General features: G+C 31.8%; 1 protein-coding gene and 1 long non-coding RNA gene across 2 annotated transcripts in view; both read right to left on the bottom strand.

Moving 5' to 3' along the window:
* Positions 1 to 25,008, bottom strand: part of gogo (thrombospondin-1 like protein golden goal) — a 264,490-nt gene that overhangs the window by 31,377 nt on the left and 208,105 nt on the right. The window lies entirely within an intron of this gene.
* On the bottom strand, positions 14,528 to 16,456 carry LOC148275541 (uncharacterized). The gene is made up of 2 exons (XR_015824004.1): positions 16,167 to 16,456; positions 14,528 to 15,910 (listed from the first exon to the last, which is right to left on the bottom strand). It is a non-coding gene; the product is annotated as an uncharacterized LOC148275541 (long non-coding RNA).

The following is a 25,008-nucleotide window of genomic DNA, read 5'->3' as shown; positions in this document are numbered from 1 at the left end:
GAGTAGTACTAATTCTGTGAACTAGATGATTTAAATAAAATTAAAATAAATAATACTGCTCCTGTTGAAATTATGGGAAGTGAATTATTAATATCTGACCCTTAAACCAAGCTAGTTTCATATGCATTACTAGATACGAATAAGAAAATTAATGCAAGCCAATATATTTCTCAAATACGATGCTTTATTTATGAAAATACTTTCCCAGTTTAAAATACAATTTGGAAGCGAAAGCAATCATAGAAAACAAGAAAACTGGAACGAGGAATATATTACTAAGTATTTTGAAAAGTTTTTAGGCGTCTTGTATCTCTTTATCGCTTCTCGCTATTTCTCGAAAGTTCCCTTGTACATATATAATATGATACAATGGAGTATTTTGCAGGGAGCAACATGAATTTATCATTATGGAAATGCATCAGCCGCCCCAGGCGATATGCACTTGGAAATTTGTGAAAATACAGCACCCTGTAACTGTAGGTACTCAGTATACTTGCGTGTTATTTTAAGGAAACTGTTATGAGTAAAATAACTTCATCCATTCAGGCCTTGTGTTTGATTCGCAAGCTCGCTCAAAAAGAAATCTGATAAAAGTCAACAAACTTACTTTATTTACATCACAATTGTAAACCGTAAGGTTCCCCATGAAATAATAAATAAAAAAATATTTAAAATCGTTTGTTTTTCCCAATATTAGTCCGGAATTATTCTCAAAACCTTATCCACACACGGTGATGCATAGCGCACTGAATTTCCATTGTTACAGGATGGTCTTTTGATCAGTCTTACGCATCAGGTGCGAGTCCACCGACTGTGAAATATTGCGGTTTGAAACAACCTAATAAAACGAATATTTATGTTTACCTTCAAGGAATCGAACGCAGAAACTTAATAATTAATTTGTTTTATATACGGCCTAAGCCAATAACAACAGGTATATGAAGAAACATATGTACAAAAAACTTAACAAAAAAATAGCAAAAAACTTTTAAGCAAAGACAAACAAGGGTAATAAATTAATTGTATACAATATGATTTTCATGTAAGAATATTTTTATTTTTTTTTTTAAGTGAAAAGAAATATTTGTGTTCTTACGAAATACCCAAATATTTCATTTTGAAGGCCATTTTCGACGAGTTGTAAATAACTCACTCTTAGAAAATCGGAATCAAATTGGGGTAGAATGAGGATTTACACAATGTTCATATAGTAATTAGTCATAAGGACTTTTCAAGAGAGGTAACATTATACATGATAGATATAGTAAAGGCAATAAAAGGTATCAATGATAGCAGGACTCCAAATGCCGAACGCTCTTCAAGTGGATCGGAAGGTCTGTTTACGAATGACAACAGTCCGCCTTCTCCTGGCGAGTTTTCTGTGGTTTCCTCGTCACTAGAGCAAATGCGGAGAAGCTCCTAAAACAGGCCACAACCGAAACATCCCACCCGATTCTTTCATATTATATCAACCAAACAAAAATTTTCATTGAAGTAAATTTAATAGAATACTTTTTTTTTTAAGTAAAGAAATTAATTACTATACCAAAGAAAAAATAATAATGCAACTCACTTATTATTTTTTTTTAAAAAAAACTATCCGATTACCTCAGCTTATTCTTCCATACTAAAAAGTACTTTTTTTTTCACATCTTTAAATCACTCGCGGTTTTTAGCACTAAAACAAGATTGCAGATTACAAATATAATTTAAACATTTTCTATTTGGAAATTAGTATTTCAAATATTATTTCCGAAGGGGTATTTTTCTTGAGTATGATACTGATATATTACGTATCACATAGGACATGTGGCTTTCGAAGTGGCCGTTTTTGGCAATTTTTATTTAAAAAGGAATAGGCCAGTGCTCAGTGTTAACATTTCAATCATACTGGAAATACCTGCTGAATGATATTGTGGTATTTTTAATAAACTTTTGTACGAGTGTTGTATTAAAAAAAATGTAGAATAAAGCTAAGCGTATCGCGAGGTTAATAATACTTGAACTCAGTTATGCAGAAAGCAGCCAGCATAGAAAAGTGAAACTGAGACTGAAACTGAACTTGGAATGTTTTTCACTTAAACAAATGATATACAATTAGTTCACTAGTTTTTTTTACAAGACAAATAAGAATTTTATTATGTATTGGACCAGTGTTACTGATTTGAATGTACCGTAAGATTTTTCTAGTGCTGTGGGTGTTTTCTGCAAATTGAGAAATGCCGTTTTTGTAATCGACACCATTTTCAGAAGGTGATTCATACAGTTTTTTGTATGACAGCAGTCTGTCTGTTTTTAGCAAAACATAGAATAGACTTTAATGCACCCGATAACATCAATATCTAATTTTTTCAAAACTGTAGACTGGCTGCTTTCTGCATAACTACGTTCAATTGTTCTTTCAGTTGATTTCCACAGAGCCACAGAAACTTATATATTATGTCTTATATGTATATGTAGGTACAATTTAATGAACATTTTTTGTAGATTACCTATTAAAAAATTACCGCTCGTCACTGCAAAACACTTTATATAAAATATATAATAACAACATAAACATGACAGTATTTTTAATTTGACACAGAGACAATGTAGAACAAATTTGACATTCATGAAGCGTTACTTTTTTTATGTTGTTTTAGAATTTTAAAAACAGAATACAATTTACATGAATTTGTTTCTGACAGGTTTTCGGTGGTTTTTTCTAATAGTGCTCTTTTCAATTTATGTTAAAATTGTATTAGTTTATTTATGTGTTTATTGTTTCAAATATCATTTTATGTTATATCAATTATTATGCCTAGGGAGATATCAAGATCCTATATGACACCTATTCTCCTCTACAGATGCAAAACGTGACATCTCGCCAGGGCCCAAAACAGCGAAATACCTAGTTTTGAGAATAGACATTATTTTTTTTTATTATTTCACGTTTTACACAAAACTTTTATTTCATATGAATACCTCACTGGGCACAATCCGTGTCGGGGCATTCATTTATATGATTTAATATATTTGACTTATTGTGTCTTAAAAATATATATAAAATGCATATAAAATATTACATTTTCACATTTAAATCCACACAGATATAAATATATACTTTTATAATAGTAAGAGAGAAAAAAAAAAGAGAAAAAAAAGAAAACAACATTATATTATTAGTTCAGCTCACACATTTAACTTCTGTGCAGACATTGGGTCAAGTAACAAGCTACTGTCAGCTCCCGGTGGCCCAACATCCGCACAAATGCCAAATATACGAGTATTTGACATATATTTTATTTTATTTATTTGGATAACCAACAGCTATAATTATCTTATACATGTATATATAACAAAACAAATAACAAATAAGCCAATTACAGGTTTTCTCAAATAGTATCACAGTAAGTTAAAAAAGATTCTCGAACATAAAATGAATAGTAATTTAACGTAAATTCAAAAGAAAAGAAAAAATACTATGAATTATTTCGAAAGCAAATGCCGTACGTCATTAAGATTATTTGCAAGTAAATCTCTGTTAAATGATTTATTTATTACATTAAAATAATTCATATTCATAGAGACACTGTGTGGATACAAATACAAAACATGAAATGCAAAAATAATTATACATAAACAAGTTTACTGCTTTGGTGGGGTGACCATCTCAAGACAGTTCTCGGGACCCAAATCAAGTAGCCATTTTTTTACAAATAGTTTAAATTGCTCAAGATTTTTATCGCAGAAGAATCTTGGGTGTGCGATGGTTTGACTTTGTAAGAAATGAATTAATGACGCAGCGAACTCCGGTGACAACTGTCACCAAGCGGAGGCGATACGTTTGGCTGGGCCATATTCTGCGAATGCCTCCTAAGAACATTAACCACGCTTGCTCACTTTGCAAGGCATCAGGTTCTCAACGTCCTGGACGTACGCTGCTGACTGTTCGTCGGCAATTTATTTATTAATATACACGCCACGCAGTGCCTTTTACCTTAAAAAGATAAATATTAAAAATAATATAAACATTTCAATATAATGTGAAAAACTTAAAATTAAATACGAAAGTATAATTTTACAAAAACTTTTTATTTGAAAAATAATTAAACAATGTGTGCAGATAAAATTTTAAAAGGAAAAGGATTAATATATTTTTTTTTTTAAGAGGTACAAAATATACGTATATTAAATACAATAAAATTCTTTTGTCACAAAAAAAATATGTAAATAAAAGTTCTATGCTTCAGGTGCCGGCCCGGGGACAATCCCATCGTAAAAACATATTTAAAAACAAACATGTCAACCCTCCGAGGAATCGAACTCGGGACGACCAACCACATGCCAGCCACTACACTACAAGGCGAATATTTCTCCACTGGATATATTATCCTCACTCGATTACCTATATTCTTCATCTGCCGGACAATAGCCAGGCTCTTTGAAGACATGTGCCTCGATTATGAACGCTATCTTTATCTGTATATATCGAGACGGTATACTTAACTTCTGTACTATCTGTATCTTACCTCGGTATGTTTTACCTACTAGTCATATCGACATAATATGTGTTTGAAACAAGCCAATGTAATGACCGCAAACAATTAGTCCGCGCTCTTTACGTCATTAGTATTTCAAATAGTTTTCATTTATATTTTAAATAGGCGTCCGTAATAAGAAGTGCTCACTTCAAAGCTATTATTAACTCCAATAAATCCCAATTCAAGCCAAAAATGCTCGCTTGAACGTGAATTTTGCATGACTTTTGGAAATCACCTAGACGGTACGCTTAACGTCTTCTGTATGTACTCGTATCTACCGATCGACCACAAAGCCGGTTCTTATAACGTCTCGATACATACAATCGGAAAGACTGTAAAACAGATGGAAAAAATAAAATATCGAAATTTATTTTTTTACAGTGGTAACTTTCTGACACATATAATATGTGTCTGATGCCTAGATACTCTTATTTGTTAATAGGAGAAAACCTAGTGACATTATTTTCACATCTAGGCGTTCGTTTTATTAAAGTGACAGTTATGTCGGAATTTAATTCGACTTCAAAATTGACTTACTTATTTCTCTCTCATATTTTTAATAGGGTTTTAAGAAAAAATGTGCCAACCTCAAAACGATTAAAAATTTTAAGAAATCATAATAAAAGGGAAAATTTCTCGGCGGAACAAAACTCTTGACACTTTTAATGCGTAGATAAACGTATCGAGGGGTTCTAGACCCGTCGGTATAAAATTATGTACTTACATCAAAACTTGATGGGGGGGTATCGGTACTATACCTTTGTAGTCGGTCGAGAGACTTTTTTCTTCAACGACGTCATACTGAAGCTATGTCATTTTAGAGCGTAGATATGTGTACCGTGACGTACGCTTCCCCTTGATTCATATCGATGTACCTACCCAAAACTTGAAGGTGGGGGGTCGGTAGTATGTCTTTATAATTGCTAGAGGAAATTTATCTTCAACTATACCGTCAAGGTGAAGGTATGACGTCTTTATCTTACCATCATAATCGAGGCCCTGGGCTTAGAGGGCGAGAACTGTTCATGAAGACACAATAGATCTTCACAAGTCGCAGTGACGTCAGGAGCTTGTATAGCACTGACTCCCACCTTCAAGAATAAGAATAATTTAAAATATCCATTTTTAAAGAAGAAAAATAGATTTCCTTCGTCAAAATATACAAAAATCAAATTATATTTTATTGCGAATCTGTCTAACTTGTAGAAATCAGACCTTTGTGTAATGGTGTGGAAATAACAAACCCCGAGTAAAAAGGCATCGACAGATAACACACATTGCTCACTGTACCGTGAAATATTATTATCTTATATCTTACATCTTCTCCCCTTGAAATTGGGCTCCCCTTTCTACGATTTACATTAAACTTGTATAGACCCAATCGAATATGTTCAATGGCAGAGAAAAGGTTGTACAATAATGGAATTGTAGGTAGCCAACGAAGGTATCTACGTGTTCTTTTAAGAAAAAGTAATATAATATAGTAGAAAAGCGAACAGATATTTCAACAGCGATGGAGAAAAATATCTTGATTAATTGAATAAGCTAGTCTAGCCATGGTGATAAAGATGGAGCTTTTAAATAAAGCACAACAATATATGCGCCAAAAACCTTTTCTTACACAAGCAGAATAAATATATATGAAAAAAAACGCTTTTAAGATTAAAAAAAAGTAGTGAATCTACTAAGGTACATAAGGTCATTAACATCACACGCCATGTAGATGATGCTGCCATAGTGATGATGAGAACATATCAATCTCAGTTAGTAAACATCTGGATTCCTTAGAAATGTCGTATAGTACAATGAATCGGAAACATAATTCGGATATACAAAACGTGTGTCAGACCAAATCATGGTGTATACAAGAAATGCGAGGATAAATAGAGAGAAAATAAAAAATACGAAAAACTTAGTAGAAAAACTAAATAGAAAAACTAAATAGAAAAACTAAATAGAAAAACCAAATAGCTGCTCAGAACGTCAGAGATGGAAGTGCTAAAGGCAATCGCAGGGAAACCCAAAAGAGGCAGAATCTAGAGTCAAGAAGTTAGATGGATTTGCAATACCCATTGCATAGTAAATAGATTATGGAAAGATTACATCAATGACAGATCCCCTATACATTGCCCACAAAATCCTTATTGCCCTTGTTTGTCATTGCTACATAGTTTTGTATTTTTGTTTAGTTTTTTGTGCATATGTTTCTTCATATAACTATCGTTATTGGCTTAGACCGTGTATATAAAAAAATTATTAAATAAGAAATGTTCAAAATCAACAAATGATTTTTGTCTAAAAGCTGCGTTTTGCTTACGATGGCAGTATAAACCCTTCAAACATATTTGATTTACTGACAGAAGCACAACTGACTTCAAAAATATTAATACCTTTTAAACTCTCTTATATTATCAAATTCTGTCCATTGAGGTATTATATTTTATTACGTTTTATTATCTACTTACTACTCTCATCATCATCACCATTCCCTTTCCGCACCTAATGGTGCAATATGACACTGCATTGGTACACCAATCGCAGCGTATCTTGATCACTTTCGTTACATGCAGGTAAGATGATCAGTCTTACGCCTCAGTCCAGGGACTATGAAATATTCCGGTGTAAAAACTCTATTTTAAATAAATATTTCATATCAACCATGCCGGGAAGGCATTGAGCTGACCATGCATTCCTTTTTCTTTAACATTACATGTTACAGAAAAAATGGACAATATGTAGGGTAATTAGACTCTACATATTGTACATTTTTTCTGTAACATGTAATGTTAAAGAAAAAGGAATGCATGGTCAGCTCAATGCCTTTCAGGCATGTAAATTGATAACAGTGGGATTTAGAATTTAGTGGACTGTATGGAGCACTTTACTATTTTTGTTGCACGGATACCGGTATCATGTAGATGATGATGAACTGTATAATTTAGCCTGTTTATACAACACTAACTTTACTTTGTACGAAATATGCTGACGCAGGATATGATAAAGATTATTCAGAGAGACAACTTTTCACATCATCACAGAAGAACAAGAATTTGAAATTGGAAGGATTTGGGTAAGAGCGAGATATAAATAATACTCATTGGCGTATTCATAAAAATACATATCCACAATATACGATTATAAGCTTTTATTTATCTATTTTTTTTATCCCTATACGTATTGTTCACACATAGCGGTTTATGTTTGTAAAACCCAAAAAACATACTTTCTTGAAGAGTTTGCCTCGAACCAGTAATAATATTGATTGCTTAAATAATCGAGATATTCCTATCACAAGTTTTCTGTTCCTGCCAGTAATTTTATTCCTCAAATATATATTTCCTATTCTCAATGTATTCCATTTAAAACATCCCTCGCCATAATATTTTATTACGCACTCTCCGAACACGTGAAAAGTTTCAAGAATATGCCTATATCGACCTGCTATTTCATATACGTAAACATAATTTTGAATTAACATGGAAAATGTCTTAAGGAACCATTTACTAAATGTTACCTTTCAACCTGATTCGGGTTTATTAGAAACATCTTTGTAAAGTAATGCATACCCACATCCGAACAGAAAAATTATTCCACGACACTCAGATGGTCAAGACTAAACAACACTAACTTCTCACATCCAAAATATAATTATGTTATATTTATCTTAACCACTTATTTATTTATTTATATATTTTGACGGCTTACGTCTTTGACAAAGTATAAAATAATATTGAAAAACAATTATAATGAAACAAAACACTTGAACACAGGGACTGGATTCAACTCCCTGGGGAGCTGTTAACATTAACATATTACACAGAGATGAAGAACATTTTAAAGAAGGCAATATGGAAGTCTAAGCATCTACAGGGCTTATGACCTGTCACTGGCTGGTTTGAGTGGCCACTTTACACAGTGTGTAATACACACTGTGTAACATTCACCATTCTGCCCATATTTTAACATCTATATTACTTCAATTCTTTCATCTGTTGATGTTTGTGAAGTTAAAGAGCTGAAATCTTTATTTATGCGAGTAATATTCATCTAATTGAATTATATCACCTACATTCTTGTCTAGTATCGATATAGATATAGATATAGATATAGATATAGATATAGATATAGATATAGATATAGATATAGATATAGATATAGATATAGATATAGATATAGATATAGATATAGATATAGATATAGATATAGATATAGATATAGATATAGATATAGATATAGATATAGATATAGATATAGATATAGATATAGATATAGATATAGATATAGATATAGATATAGATATAGATATAGATATAGATATAGATATAGATATAGATATAGATATAGATATAGATATAGATATAGATATAGATATAGATATAGATATAGATATAGATATAGATATAGATATAGATATAGATATAGATATAGATATAGATATAGATATAGATATAGATATAGATATAGATATATCAATACCAAACCATTTTCACTAATATCACACATTAACTAACCGAATTTGTGAACCACTCAAACCGTGTACAATATATGTTGAACGTCACGCAACCGTGTATGTAGTCTTGAAAACTTTTGTGACGTGTGTGGTGAAGTGATTTAAGCTTCAAAAAGAAATATAACTTTAAAGTTATGAACTGAACTTCTGGTATTAAGATAGAGATCAGGGTAAGGTTTGGGTTACTAATATGACACCCCAAATAGTTAACCTTTTTTAAAGAAAAATAAATATTTGCGTTCTTATGATTTACCTGAGTTAAATCTGAGGATGTTAAAGAGCTCGCCCCCTACCTTATATCCCGATACTTTACCCCCCCTCCCCCTCTAAGAATAAAAATAAGAATACTACTTTAAACAACCCTTTTTAATTGCCTTTTTTGCACCAAAACAAGACAATAGGACCAATTACAGTAGTGAATTACAACACAGAATACCTAGGCTTAAGGAAATTTAGATTAATTTTTAATTATCTCAACGTGATTGATCTTGAAATGCTCTGTACGTAAGGCGTCTTAGCCATTACGTCACGGGGGCCATAGGTTTTCTTGTTTCAACCTATTTTTTAATCCCGACTATTATTCAATGTGCCTCATGGTTAATGGTCGGCGCGTTTGCCTACCGTGCGAAAGGTCTCTAGTTCGATTCCCAAGAAGGTTGACATGAAAAATTTATTGAAAGGGGGTGTTTTAACAACGCATTATTTCATAGTTCCGAGATTAGCACCTGAAGTGTAAGACTAATCATCATTTCTTCGTATAGCAAAAAACATTTATATACGCTGCTGTTAGTATTTTAATACAGTCATCTATACATCAAGAGGTTCCGAAAAGGAATAATGATGAAATAAAATTTTCAAAATATTATTATTATCATGTAAATATGTAAAAAAAATGGTTTGTATATCTGTACTTTAGAGGAAAAAACACGGGCATCCACTTTTTGCCGTTTTGAAGTGCAGAAATTATTGCAATAAGCTTTTTATACGTGAATAAAACACCAAAGTTAACATTCGTCATAAAAATGTTTTTTTAAATAAAAATAAAAATCTGAAGTCCACATTGTTTTAATGCAAAAAAAACATCAGTAGTCCGAGATACGATATTTTAATATGTATTTTTACAGTAAAAAAAATATTTTACATTGATAGTTCTTTAAAGATTGAAATTATCTCATTTGATTCAAAAGTTGTCGTGTTTTGGAAATCGCACAATCACAAAATCTTGTTTCCTGAACAATTCGTTCAATGTGACTCCTGTTATTTATCCTCTAAGATTATTATTTTTTTACAAATGTGTGATGAATAATAATATATAACCTTATACGCACTATTCAGCTCTTTTCTTATACATTATATAATAACTGCATTTGAATTTCTGTGAATAATAAAAAAACACTATCCAAAATAATTCAGTGAGATTATTTTTAGTTTTTATAAATTTTATTTATTTATTGGAATCTACGGTCATATTCACAATAATATAATGGAAATTTAATATTAGACCTAAAATTATTTCAAACTTACAAATAACAATATACTTAATGTTTTATTTATTTTATTTTATTTTTATTTATTAAGGAAAAACAACAGTTGTTATATAAAAATACAAAATATAAAAAATAGTACATACATCCAGTTAAAATTTTCACAAATATAATGAGAGAACATGTTACACAGTAAAGAGAAAAATAATATATTCTATCAGACATGAGAAAAAAAAAGAGCTCGTAAAAAGGTTAAGGGATGAAGAAATAGAGTGGAGGAGAGGGATTTTCATAATGTAGTTGACCAATTCAAAATTTTGATATTATAATAAATAAAACATATTTTAAGAAACATAAACTTATTGCACACTGACAAATGTTTCATTTTACAGTTTCAAAAAGTTTTTTTTAAGTCACAAAATTTTGTATTAAAAATATCTAAATGGGGACAAAGTAAATTAAATTTGGAGCAGCTACAACAAATAAACAAGTTTTTAATATAATTTTGTTTGGGCAATGAATGAATGAAAAAAAAATTAACTTGTCGTGTTGACTTTACGGGACAATTGATTGAAATACACTTCAAGAGATATGGACTATCGATAAAATTGTTTAAAATTTTGAAGAGGAAAGACAGATCAGAAATGCTTCTACGTTTAGTAAGGGAAGTTAAACTATGAAATAAAGAAGAGTCTTCATACGAGTCAAAATATGTAAGAGATTTACGATCCAGAAGTTTAAGGAATCTATTCTGTATTTTATCTAGTTGTGATATATAAATTGTAAATCGAGGATTCCAAACAACAGATGCAAACTCAAGATGGCTGCGAACGTATGCATTATATAAGATTTTATAAGTTATATTATACAATAACTGAATCTGGAAAACAAAGTATTAAACGTTTGTACATATGTTCCATTGTAAATTCAAAATAAAAATTAAAAAACAATATTGTATTTACCTATCATTACTTTTCCACAACGATAATGCCTACGCGCTGTCGCTGACTTCCTTTTTAAATTAACTATTATTTAAGTATATACAATAAATAAATATATCACTCGCATTGGCGGATTATTCCAGACTCCCCTTGCATGGTAACGATTTTCAAAATAAAGGTCGCGGAAAATGGAGCCCTTTTATTATGAGACCCGTATAGGTACTAAATTAGCAATTTCCACAATGAAATGTTTAAGTGGACATCCGACCCTCCCACGCCAGTTAAAGTACCATCAATAGAAGGAAGGGATATCTACTCCTTTCCCATTTTCCAGGTCATTTTTTTCGTTGATATAACCTTAATGGAACATTCAACCCAATAATCATTTTTCTTTTTCTAGAAGTTTCCGGAAAGCCTCTCAGGTGAACATGGTTACGAAATTGCCAAATGGCGTTTTTTGCGAGAAATCGTTCGAATGCAAACATAATATTCTTCGGTACTAATTACTAATACAACTCTGACGCATGATAAGTAGATTTATATGGTAATTAACTTCCTACCTTCCTAATGAGCAGTGCTACCGAAATTTGGATCCAAAAAATGTTATGCTGGTTTTATTAATTATTATTTGTTAATTTATTCATATAAAGACACACATTACAACAAAAAGAATAACGTATACCTAACTCTCCGAGGCCGAAAGCCCTGTGTTGAGTCGGGATATAACAAAATAGAAAAAGGAAGCGCGCATATTATTGTAATATAATGTATTTATTTAGATAGTTTCACAAATAAAATTTAAACACCTAGTTATTATAGGGTCAAAGCACCAGTAAGTGACCACCCCCCAGTGAATAACCATCGGTTAATAAAACGCAATTAATTTTAATTTATTTGATTTAATAGCATAATTATACATTTTTACAATTTAAAAAAATTTCACTTGTTATATTTTTACTAAAACTAAAATCCCACCAAGCCACTTTTTGTAGCTTGTTGGTGAAGATTATATTTATACTGACTTAATAATATTATTTACATTTATAAAAACAATGAATAACATATAAAAATTAACAGCCGGAAAGATCAGAATAAACATGTTTATACAAATAATAATATATAAATTTATTTTTTAAATACAAGAAAATATATGAAAAAAAAAAATATTTACACCTAAGCTACTATTCATATATAAACTCTTGATCGAGTAGCCACTCTCTTATTTTGCTCTTGTTACAATGTGAGTTAAATTTAAGTTCTTTTGGTAATAAATTAAAAATTCTAGGTACTAAATATTTGAGAGCTCTATTTCCATATATAATAAGAATTGCTACATGTGTCCAGTCAAAAAACATTTATTACTGGAAACTATGACAAAAGCAGTAGGCGGACACATCTTTTGGTAAGAAACAAATCTATCAGTTTTGAACTGTGAGTTGTCAAAAGGTAATAGTGCGTCTTCCCGTTATGTTCTGAGATAAATGGTGTTTTAATAAAGAAAGGTGTGGTGTTTTTTTTATGCTATTTCCTGTGCAATTCTTTGAATACATCCATATTCTAATGTGTTAGGGATGTAACTAAATCTGAGTATTATTTTTACTGGGGTAGTAGTATAATAAAAAAGTAAAATTAGTGTGTTTTTTTATTGATTTCTTTATTTTGTTCGCTCAAATAATGAAATTTATACCTTTAATGTGGATTTCACTACAAGCTGAAACTTAAACGGTCATTCATTGGTGCTGTAACCCCAGATAACTAAAAAAATTAATTTCAATAAACATCTGGACAACACGCTTAATGGCAACATATATCTACTTTAAAACGTCACAGGTTCAGATGAACACTTGTTTAGAACAGCCAATCAATCATGTGTTGAGATAGATTGCCGGTTTCCAGGCAACCACGTTTAGCGTGTTTTAAAAAACACGGGATATCAGGAAACTCATAGACTTGAACTCGCGACGTCACGGGTGGTATAATTTTAAAATTACAAACTGTAAAAAAATCATAGCGATGTTTATACGATACATAAATATAAAAATATATTTTTGGATTACCTAGTAGATCGACTGACTTTCGAGTAATCTACCGATCTACAGAGTTCGATGATATTTGACCAATTTTTAAACAATTGTTCATTTTTATGACCTCACGACAGTTACCCTCTCCTCCCTTCGCTTACCACGGTTTTTTAACTGTTTCTGATATGCGAAAAAACGGTTTTTAGAGTAGCGCGGTCTGGTCTCCATTCTATGTGAATCGCATAAATCACATTGAATCAGTCCAACGTCGCACAGTGTTTCGTTTCATACAAGCTAGAAACTAAAAATTCTGAATGTACTTTTAACTCACGTATGCGATTCATTTAATCCTAAAAAGAGGTTTTTTTTATTAAATATGTAATAATAATTCGTTTTATAAAAAATATGTCACATTTTGTTATTTAATAAACGAAATAAATTTTCTGGAAATTGATATCTTCATCCAATAATGTTTTTAAGGATCATAAATAATTGAAATTATTACTTTAATTCTATTGACTGATAAATCGGTCAACCCATAAAATAAATCATTGAAAATTATATTAGATACTTAGGCATAAAATAAAGATTTCACCCGAGAGAACTAATCTGCCTTCACTTGTTTTGTCAGAATAACCATTTTACAGCTGATTTTATTATGTTAAACATGACAACTGAAAGGGTTTAAATAAACTTAAAAGTTTGGCATTGTAAGGAACACAGAAGTGAGGCAACGGACACAGCAACCCTTGGTATCTACTGTCATCCAAGGCGTTTTGGCTGGCAAGGCCATGTACTACGTATGCCTTCCGAGAGCCTTAACCATGCTTGCCTATGTTACAAGGCATCAGGTTCTTGGCGTCCTGGTCGTTCACTGTTGACAATTTGTGGGCAGTTTGCGTCAGAGTTGCGGTGCGTGGACTTAACTTGGGAGGATGTACAGGAGGTCGATCGCTTGGCCGGAGGCAGATTATGGAATCCATATGCTCCACATAGGGAGCGGATATGGTATGATGATGATAAAACTTAAAGGTTTTTAAATAAAACATTTGTTTTAAGTGATTTTCAAATAGATGTATTTTGAGAAATATAAAAAGAGCATGTAATGTAGATAAGCCAAAGGAATAAAATTCTTGTCGAGAAACTCTATTAATACTAATAGAATTCATTTCACTGGGTTTGGCGCCACAAATATAACAGGACATGGTTGACTTATTTTCAGCCAAAACGTTGCAAATTTTACCATCTACCATTGTTAAAAGCATTTTCAATTTTATGGACAATACTACACCTCCAATATTAACATTAAAATTTTCAAGTTTTTCAATTGCATCTTGAAGTTTTTCGATTTCAGACTTAGTAAGAATATCAGTTTCTTTGGCGAAAATAAATTTAATAGGACGACAATAAGAGGTTGAGGAAGGGCTTACATTTTGCCAAATTACTATATTAGGGTCATCATTAAGCCTTAGTTGTATTGGAACGAATGACATAATAAATAAAAATTCATCTAGTGCATGCTCTGTGTGAAATTTCTGTTTATAATTACCATGTCCCGAGCTTCCATCTCCACCCCACTTGCATATAAGAGTCAGTACAGAACCTGAAGGAACTTTTTCTTTTAAGACTTCTGATTCTACATTTAGAAATCGTTCCACCGTATGATTTAAAATCGCTTGTAGCTGGATTTCTGCACTAGTTTCCGTTATTTTGACAAATTCCTTGCTCAGGCAACATGCTTTTTTTGCTTTTCTTAAACTATAAAATGCCGGATATATGTTGTGGCCGGTTTTTATGGCATTTTTACGCATAACTTTGTAGGAATGCGAAGATCATTTACAGTCAACGTATAAACTTAGCGCTTCCTCAATTGTCAATGCCCGCTGTTTGTTTACTTGTTGACGTTCCCTACGTATTTTTGCTACTTCATTGGGAGTAGCTTTCAAAATTTTCTTTAGGAGATCGGCAACTGTGCGTTTTCCTGATGCTCGAATAGATACCTGCGTGGCAAACGAAAGTTCTTCAGATGTCTTCGTACTCACTAAATCACGCACTTTTGTCCTTTTGCACTGATCACTGCATGCCCCAAAATCCTTTGCGGGCCTTCCAGTAGACGTAGATGGTTCATTCATGTCTACTGAAGGACTTTGTCGAAAGTTTTCACATATCAAAATATTTTCACTACCGTCGAGCCACTCAAATTTTTTTTTAACAAATCTATCTAGTTTACAGCCAGATTCGGTCCATTTTCTGCTAATATTTAAACAAATAAGCTTAATTTGATTTTTTAACAGTTTTTCACCACTTGCACTGAGTTCACCGACTTCAAATTTACTAACAATATTATTTAACACTCCTTGAAGCCTTTCTTTCTTCGTCAAACTCTTCCACATCACGTACAATTCTTGCCTGGAAATCTCGTATCTGGTACCTGTAAAATAACAAAATAAGATAGATGCAACTTCGTGCGGTAAAATATCGAAACTGTAATGAATTAACAATAAATTGGTCTATTGAAAAATAAAAATAATATTTTGCTACTTTGATATACTCTCCGAGATAAATTCTCGAGAAGTTAGAAATTGATATTTTTTTAACTACTGAAAAATACATAAGTTAAATTATTGTTTTTTTAAGTACCTAAATGAAATACATTAAAATATTAGAAAAAAAACTATACAACATACCTTCCAAAATAGCTTCCATTTTTTTTAAAAATCGAAATAAAAAACTTTAAACTTGATAAACAACCTTTACACGTCGGACGCCAAAATGCAAATAAATGTAATTAGGCTTTCAAAAACCAATTATCCGACTTTCATATTCTGGTATGAATCACCCTAAGCATTAAACACCCCAATTAGGCTTACAATCGTCACACTAACTATCTGGTAATGCCCCCATGACGTCATCGTTTAAGAATTCAAAAGTGACTTTTTATCTTGTAGCTTGTATGGGTCAAAACACTGTGCGTCGCTTGCTTCAAAAAGTAGCGTGGATGCTTGGACTAAAGAGGGGTAATTATTCTTATGCTGATGTAGAGTCAATGTTAAATATTTCTAGTCTACAGAAACGTAAAACTAATATTGATTTCATATCTATGTTCGGCATATTAAATGGTATAATCAATTTTCCGTCATTACTGGGACAAGTAAAATTCCATATTCCGACTCGTAGGTTGAGAAACAATGAAGTACTGTTCATCGATCACCATCGAACAAACTATGGCCTTTACTCTCCAATCCCGTCTTTGTCGTATTGTTAACTCAAGACAAGATCTGAACTTTTTTGGTTTGAGTTTACAGCGATTTAAATTGTCCAGATCTTGTCTTGATGTCCCTTATGTTTGCCAATGCTTCTTTTCTTTTTTATAAAATGCTTTTAACTATTCTTTTATTGTAATATTAAAAACCTTTATATTGTATAAATGGACAACGTTCGTTAATAAATATATTAAGAAAACTGTGGCCACCTCTCTGCCCACGAAAACAATAAACCAGGCCGGTGACGTGAAACTATTTAGCAAAATAACAGTCGAAACCTCAGAGTAATAATGAATGAACCTATAGAGAAGCCCTATCACTATGTTTCATAGAATGCAAGCAATGCTGGTTTGTTGCTTAGCAATAAATTGGTGGCCATTTTGTTTTGTTTGACAACATAAACATAACGGTTCAATCGGATGCTTTTGTAGCTGTGCTTGGCTTTGTTTGTAAATAACTTGGATATTTACGTTATGATAAATAAAAATCGATTATTGTGAATTGCAGTATGTTTGGTTACAGCAGTAAGAGCGTCAAAGGTGTTAAAGAAGACAGTTTTCACAGGTAAATTCGAATATTTTCCATGATTTATATTGATTTTTGGCATTTATTGTCCCGACACGTGTTTTATATTGCTTAAAAACTTTCCTTATATCAAAGATAAATTTGTAAATCAAAGTATGTTTACTGTTGATAATGACAGTTGGTTACGGGCAATATGCCGGGGCCGCACTAGGCGTCCATATAAAGTTGGAGTTTTTATCGAGTAGAGGTTGATTCAAATTTTGCTCAAAAAAAGCAACGTCAACCTTGAAATTGCATCTTAAATGACGTGTCCAAATTTCAGGCCGCTACGACTCGCCGTTTCGGAGATGTGACGGACAAACAAACAAACTCAACACAGGACTTTGGTTCGATGGAGTTGGGATTTATGTCTCAATAAATGTAACATAAGTATATTGTGAATAAAATGAAAAAATAAATAAAAGAATAAACACATACGTGTATTTTCAGTTTCATAAAATAAATATAGGCGTATTATAGAAAAATAAATTGGAATTATCCTGCAATAATAAATACACAGGTACATATTTAAAAGTATTTACAATGCAAATTAATATCCATTTGGCAATTCTTGACCTGAGTACGGCCCATTGTTTTGCTACGAACTGAAGCTAACTTAATACCCAATAGTCATATAATGGTTTTTCTACGTTTGGGCTCCTATATAGCTTGGCGCATTATTACTTTGAGGTCGAAGCACTTTTTAGAGCAGTGTGATAGAATCGTAACTGGCGTGGTGGTACTGAGCCTACTTTCAACATTTAGAACTTACATTCATGTTCAAAATGTAATAATATGTAATTGTTTACCCATGCATCTGCATAATCTATTGAATGATATTAATTAGCACAAATTTACACAGCATACATATTCATATTTTCAGTTAAGATTTTCGTGCAGGAGTAAACACAAATTGCCATTGAATGCCCTACGGGCACTAATTACGAGTGCCGCCTGCAAGAAAATACAAGAAACTTAACTATATGACAGTATAACAGTACAATATTATACATATATGGTGAGTACTTCAACGGTAATCCCATTGAGTATTATTTATAGTTATAGTATATAACTAACTAGCCCAGTGGCGAGCGGTGATATTAAAAAATTGTAAGCTACAAAAAATGATCATTAATTAGTACCTACACTTACTTATGTACTTAAGGTGATTCTTAACAAAAAAAATTGAGTCAAATAATATCAATCGAAAACTCCGCAAGCAACTCGCCAAGATATGTGTATGGAGCATATTGATGTACGGTTGTGAGACATGGTGCCTTACCGAAAGAGATAAAAAAAGACTAGAGGCCTTCGAGATGTGGTGGTACAGAAAATATTAGGAATTTGCTGGACAGACCACATCACTATTGACGAGGTTCTCAACAGAATCGAAGAAGGTAGGCACCTAATCAAAACCATCTCAGAGAGGCGAGCCGACATTATGCGCCATGGGGGTCTCCTGCACGACATCGTAGAGGGAATGGCTGAGGGGACAAATTATAGAGGGCGCCCCCGACGGGAATATTTGGAGCAAGTGTGCGAAGATTTGAACTGCGCCTCATATGTCGAGCTGAAGAGGGCTGCAGACAATAGGGACCAATGGAGGACGAGATGCAAGACTTTGCTGCAAACCAATCCCCAGGATTGAGACTGCGAAGAAGAAAACGAAAATATGAAAGTAATTATTCATAGATGGCGTTTTTATACATTTTTATTGAAAAATGCCATTTTTATGTTTATTTTCAATGGAAATTTTACAAAACTTGGTTTGCAAAAACTTTACACTATTTTGATTGTAACAAATACCACAGCAATATATTTTAGGTCCTTTTTACAAAATGGTGTATAAAACAGAAAACAACTTATCTTATTTTTTGTTAAATAATAATAAAAAAATTATAAAAGCGCCATCCATGAATTAGTTTCATATTTTCGTTTAAAATCACCTTAATTTATTTTATTTTATTTTATTTGGGATGCCAACAACTCTACAAACATATTTATAGTAAACAACAGATATATTACATGAACTCAGAACTGTACGAAGTTATTAAAGAAAATATAAAGTTTATACATTTAAAAATGTTTTTTATAACATTTTTTTTTTTATATAATGAAAAAAGACAGATATAAATATGTATATTTTTAGAAATGAACTGCAAATGGAGCGGGATTAGGACAGGGATGCATGAATAGAGGATAAGGAGGGGAAGAAAGATGTTCATATTTATAATTGTAGTGTCTTTAAGTGGCCACTTAAACCAGCCAATGACAGGTGATAAGCCTTGTAAATGGCTAGACTTCCATATTCCCTTATTGAAGGTTTTCTCCATCCCTGTTTTAATTTGTTAAATATAATAACTATTCCAGTAACTAACTAACTAACTAATCCAGTCTTTTGTCGACAAACATTTATACAAACTCAAATATTGTAATGAAACCAACTGGTCCAAGAAGTTTAAAAATTGGATAATTGTTTTTAGGCGTTGCCTAGTATGTGAAATAATTCAGTCAGATGAACCTCTTCACAACAATAAAGGTTCCAGCTCTTTAATTTTACTAAAATCAACAAGTGGAGGAATTGAGGAGATGTGGCTGTTCAAACATAGGCAAAATGGTGAATGTTAGACAGTGTGTAAAGTGGCCACTTAAACCAGCCAATGACTTGTCATAAGCCCTGTTAATGCCTAGACTTCCATATTCCCTTATTTAAGGTATTCTCCATCCCTGTTGTAATTTGTTAACATTAACTTTGTGGTCAAACTTAATGTTATTAAATATCTGTATTTAACCACTTAAAAACTTTATTATGTCTACCGGTTTCAAAACGTAACCCTTTCTTCGTCAGGACACTAATTAAAGGTGTTGGTTAAATTAGTGTCCTGACATAGACATGGGTATGTTTCGAAACCGGTAGACATATAAAAGTCGGTAACTGGTTATATAGAAATATTTAATAGCATTTAATACTTTAAATTATTGACTAATTTGTTGTAAAATAATGAAGGAGAATACATTACAGACTAATTTGTTGTATTTTTTTGTTTGTTTGTGTGATCTTATTATCTTTACTTGGAAAAAATCGAACACAAGGTGTGTTAACATCCATTATATCTATTGCCTGCTTGTTTACAATATTTCTTCTAGAAATGATTGATTGCGTCTGTCCTGTACGAGCTTATTTTGCCCGCTGGTAAAAATTCTTAATTTTAGTACATGTACTGGCTAAGCGAGAAGTTTCATAAGCGAGTTGAGTTGAGTTTGTAGTGGTTCGTATATTGAATGAGATTTTGATTTAACTTTTCACAGGTCGGCCGCTAGATGGCAAAATGTTGAGTGGAAAAAAAAAAGTGCTACATGAGCCTCCTGTCTTATTGTGGTGTAATAACAACAGACAGCAGAAAAAGTCGCTTTCTGAGAAAACATAAAAAAGTGAGTATTAGGTTTATTGTGTAATAAAAAAAAATAACAGACCGGCAAAAATAGTTGCTTTAATCACATTTAATTTTTGTGTTCTCACCAGGAATTGAATAAGAAACCTTCCATCCGTGAGTCAAGCGTCTTAACCACTGCACCGCGGAGGCAGCCGAGATATTTAATATATTATAACTGTGTGGTTTTAGAAGCGTTATTCCGAGTGACAGATTATTATTTTTTATTTACTTTTTAAAAATAAATACTTGTGTTCTTATGATTAACCGAAACCATGTTTATATAAGAAAATAGAAACCAAGTTGTGGTAGAGCGGGGTGCGAAGCTCGAATCTTTGATCCCCTGTGTCCGCGACACTTGCTACGGGACCACAACCCAGTTGATTATTATATTTAGATTGCTCCTAACAGCAAAAAATATATTTGAAGCTCAAATGGGTGAAATTTCACAGTGCCCGAGATTCTAAATTATCAACTGAGGCCCGAAGGGCCAAATTTCTTATCATATAACAGTCGGCCTGCTAGTAATATTATAATCATTGCCTACATATGTACTCATATGTACAATATTAGCATTTGTGAAAGCGAGTCATTAAAATTGCACGCAAGAAAATACTTAGGGGTGACGTGGAAAAAAGTGAGATACAATATTTTTGTATGCTTTCAATAAAATTTCACGCAAAGAAACCTCACCCTTATTTTAAAATTCATATTTTATGAATACGCACGTCGGCGTAGGATTGAAGCAAAAATGAACTGTTTATTTTGCCAGTCACTAATGAGAACCGACATTAAAAAGACCAGACGAGTTCTATTCAAACTACATATTACTACCTACTCATTTATGTACTGATATAAAATTATTCTAACGATGTTTTATTATGTGGGATGCCTGAATCTACATTTAGGGCGAAAATTCTATATCACAAAAAATGCAGGGTTAACCGGCAATTAAGTTAATCCGGCAAAACTATTAAACCGTCTAATTTACCATGTACACAAAAAAAGTTTTTAATAACAGTGACACAGAATATTTTTTCGAATTGATTAAAATAATTCAAGCCAAATCTGAAGAAGAATTGCAATGGCAAAATCAACGATGCGTAACTTATATTACATATTGTTTCAGCGTTTACTTTGTGGAAAAACATTTTGAATTTATTTAAAGTAAAACACTTTTAATTTATACCACATAATATTATAACACAACTAGTTATAGGTATTCTGAATAACCCATCATCAGGTGTAAAAATAAAATAAACTAAAATGTATACACAGATTAGGACCTAGATCCTGATAGGGTCAGGTGGAAGGGGCAAGGCAATGTGTGGTGGAGAGGGTGGGTTTTCCTAATTATGGGGAATATTGATAGCAGGGGTGGAGAATTTTCAAATATAATATTAATAAATAAAGTTTTCTAAGAATTTTTTTATTTCAATATTTTCTAAGTTATTCATTATCATACCTTTATTTGTGACAGAATGTAAAAGTTTAATATTATGTGAATAAAACAAATAGTTTTGGAATGGAAAAAAAATAAATTCTCAGAAAACGTTAATTTATAATATTATATTCCAAAACTTTTCACCCCTGCTATCAATAATTCCCATAATTAAAAAAACCCACCCCTTTCACCACACATTGCCTTGCCCCTTCCAACCTACCCTATCAGTACCTGAGTACTAATCCATGTATGTATATCGTGGTTTTACAAGTAAAAGTGACCATTTGCAAAAATGACGAAATTGAGATTATCGATTTTTGGACATCGTATTAGCATAATGCTTGACTGGTGTAAATGCAAAGTCGATCTGACACTCCAGAAAAAAAATGTAAAATATTTGACCATTGGATAGAAGCTCACAGATTTTTGACAAGTAAAACTGACCAACACTTATGGTCAGTTTAATTAATAAATTTAAGATCCAAAGAATTGACCAAGTAACACTTAGTCAATTTTACTTGTAGGTAGATGTCACCAGTAAAGAGTTAGTTATAGTAAGTAGTTAATAGTTAGTAAGTTAGTATACGTTTTGTATTTGACAGATACGGTTTTTTTATAAAAAGTTCATTAATAAATTATTTTTTTTTAATTATTACGTAACACTTCTTAATTATTTGTTCTTTATTATTTATTTCGTATTTCTGTGTTTATTTAACCTTCATAAATATTTCAAAAATGGATTATTGAAAAAAAAAATCTAAAAAAATAATTTAGAGTTTTAAAATAAAATACTACCTCCCTCAATGAACGAAACAAAAATGATTATCTGCTTAATTTCATATCTAATTGACGAATTTTTTTTTATTTTTTTTTGTGTAAAAGTTATAATGTTTTTTAAATACGTTTATACTTTACATTAAAGTTAAAAAGTACCGTGCATATAGTGTAAAATTACCAACCGCCTAATTGAAAAACCTGATCTTTGAGAAGCAATTGAACTCTAGAAAATACTAAAATGGCTCCCCTGAACATTATTGACTTTTGTCACTTGGTCAATTTTTCTTGTAAGCCCACAATATTTTAGTTTAGCTTATATTTACACCTAATGATGGGTAATTCAGAATACCTGAAACTAGTTGTGTTTTAGTATATTAAACTCTTATGTGTAAGAAAATTACTAAGAGTTTCATTTTAAATTAATTCGATATGTAACTTGACAAAGTAGTGGAAAAATTATTAATTTATTTATGCTTTAATTAGTTAGTTCATAACATCTTAAGAACTAATAAAGTTTTGATAATATTCCAACTCTTTTATCAAAATTTCTCAATAACAATTTTTTTTTAATTAATTTTAAATATTTTTTTTTTTTTATATTTCCTTTATTTCTTCAGGTAACTCATTGTGCAGCTTTAATCTTTTGTACAATGAGTTTTGAGATTCTGTTTTTTTCCTCATTGGTAATCTTATCTTTTTTTACCCCTTGTTTCATATGTATGACATTGTTGGTCAAATTTTATTATTGTTTTTATTTTATTCATCCCCTTAATTATTTTATGTATAAAAATTGCCACATTATATTTAATTAGTTGCTTTACTATGAGCAAACCAATTTTTTGTGCATTCTTTCGACATTAGAATATATATTTCTTTTGAGTATAATCCTCATTGCCTGATTTTGAAGAATTTGTATATTTTGAATTTCTCCTTCATTACATAAAAAAAGTGGATGAACCGTAATTTATGTGTGGACATATTATTGTTTTTTATAGAAGAATACACCTTTTTAAATCTATTACATTTCGTAATCTTCCCATAAATGAAATTATTTTAAATTATTGTTCATATTGAGGAACTAAAATCCATCTAGAGAAATCTCTAGTCTTCTCCATAGCGTTGTATGGAATAAAGAAATACTGCTGTGATCTGATATACTTCTGAATAGCTTATATGAATATTCAAATTGAAATTTAATCATGTGGAAATTATCGACAATATTTTATAATTTATAATTATTTTTGTACCACAACAGGCCAGGAGGCCCAATTACAGTGGTGAATTACATCACAGAACACCCAGGCTTGAGAAAAATCACATTTTAATTTTTGTGTTCTCACCGGGAATCGAACTCGGAACCTTCCGTGCGTGAGTCATGCGTCTCGACCACTACACCACGGAGGCCAAGTTTGTCCAAACGTTTGTAGACAAGAACTGGATTCAACTCCCTTCTCTTAGTGCCCTGTCAGGTATCCCCAACGTTAATATTAACACATTACAACAAAAGATGGAGAACATTTTGGAGAAGCGAATATAGAAGTCTATGCATCTACAAGGCTTATGACCTATCATTGGCTGGTTTAAGTGGCCACTTTACACACTGTGTAACATTTACCATGGTGTAATGATCAGCGCATTTCCCTACCACGCAAGAGGTCTCGGGTTCGATTTTCGACAGGGTAAATATGAAATATTTTTTCAATACGGTGTTTCACACAAAAATATTTCATAGTCCCTGGACTGGTACCTGAAGCGTAAGACTGATCATTTTACCTTCGTGTAACAATAATGATCATGATACGCTGCAATTTGTATACCAACGCAGTGCCCTATGCACCATTAGGTGCGAAAAGGGAATGTTGATGATGGATACTCATCGTCAACAAATTATGATGATGATAATTTTGAATCATGGCTTTGGAATTAATAATTTAGACTGTTGGCTTAGAGTAGGGGATTACCTAAGGCTGAGGGCAAGTAAATCACTATGAATAGCTGAAAATACCCCCTTTCAGAAGTAATCAGAAACTGAGTTTGATGTAAAAAAGGG

The sequence above is a fragment of the Micrasema longulum genome, unplaced genomic scaffold, assembly GCF_059751315.1.
Source record: "Micrasema longulum isolate JH-2025_06_02 unplaced genomic scaffold, ASM5975131v1 h1tg001400l, whole genome shotgun sequence".
NCBI lineage: Eukaryota > Metazoa > Arthropoda > Insecta > Trichoptera > Brachycentridae > Micrasema > Micrasema longulum.
This window is presented reverse-complemented; position numbering and strand designations above follow the sequence as displayed.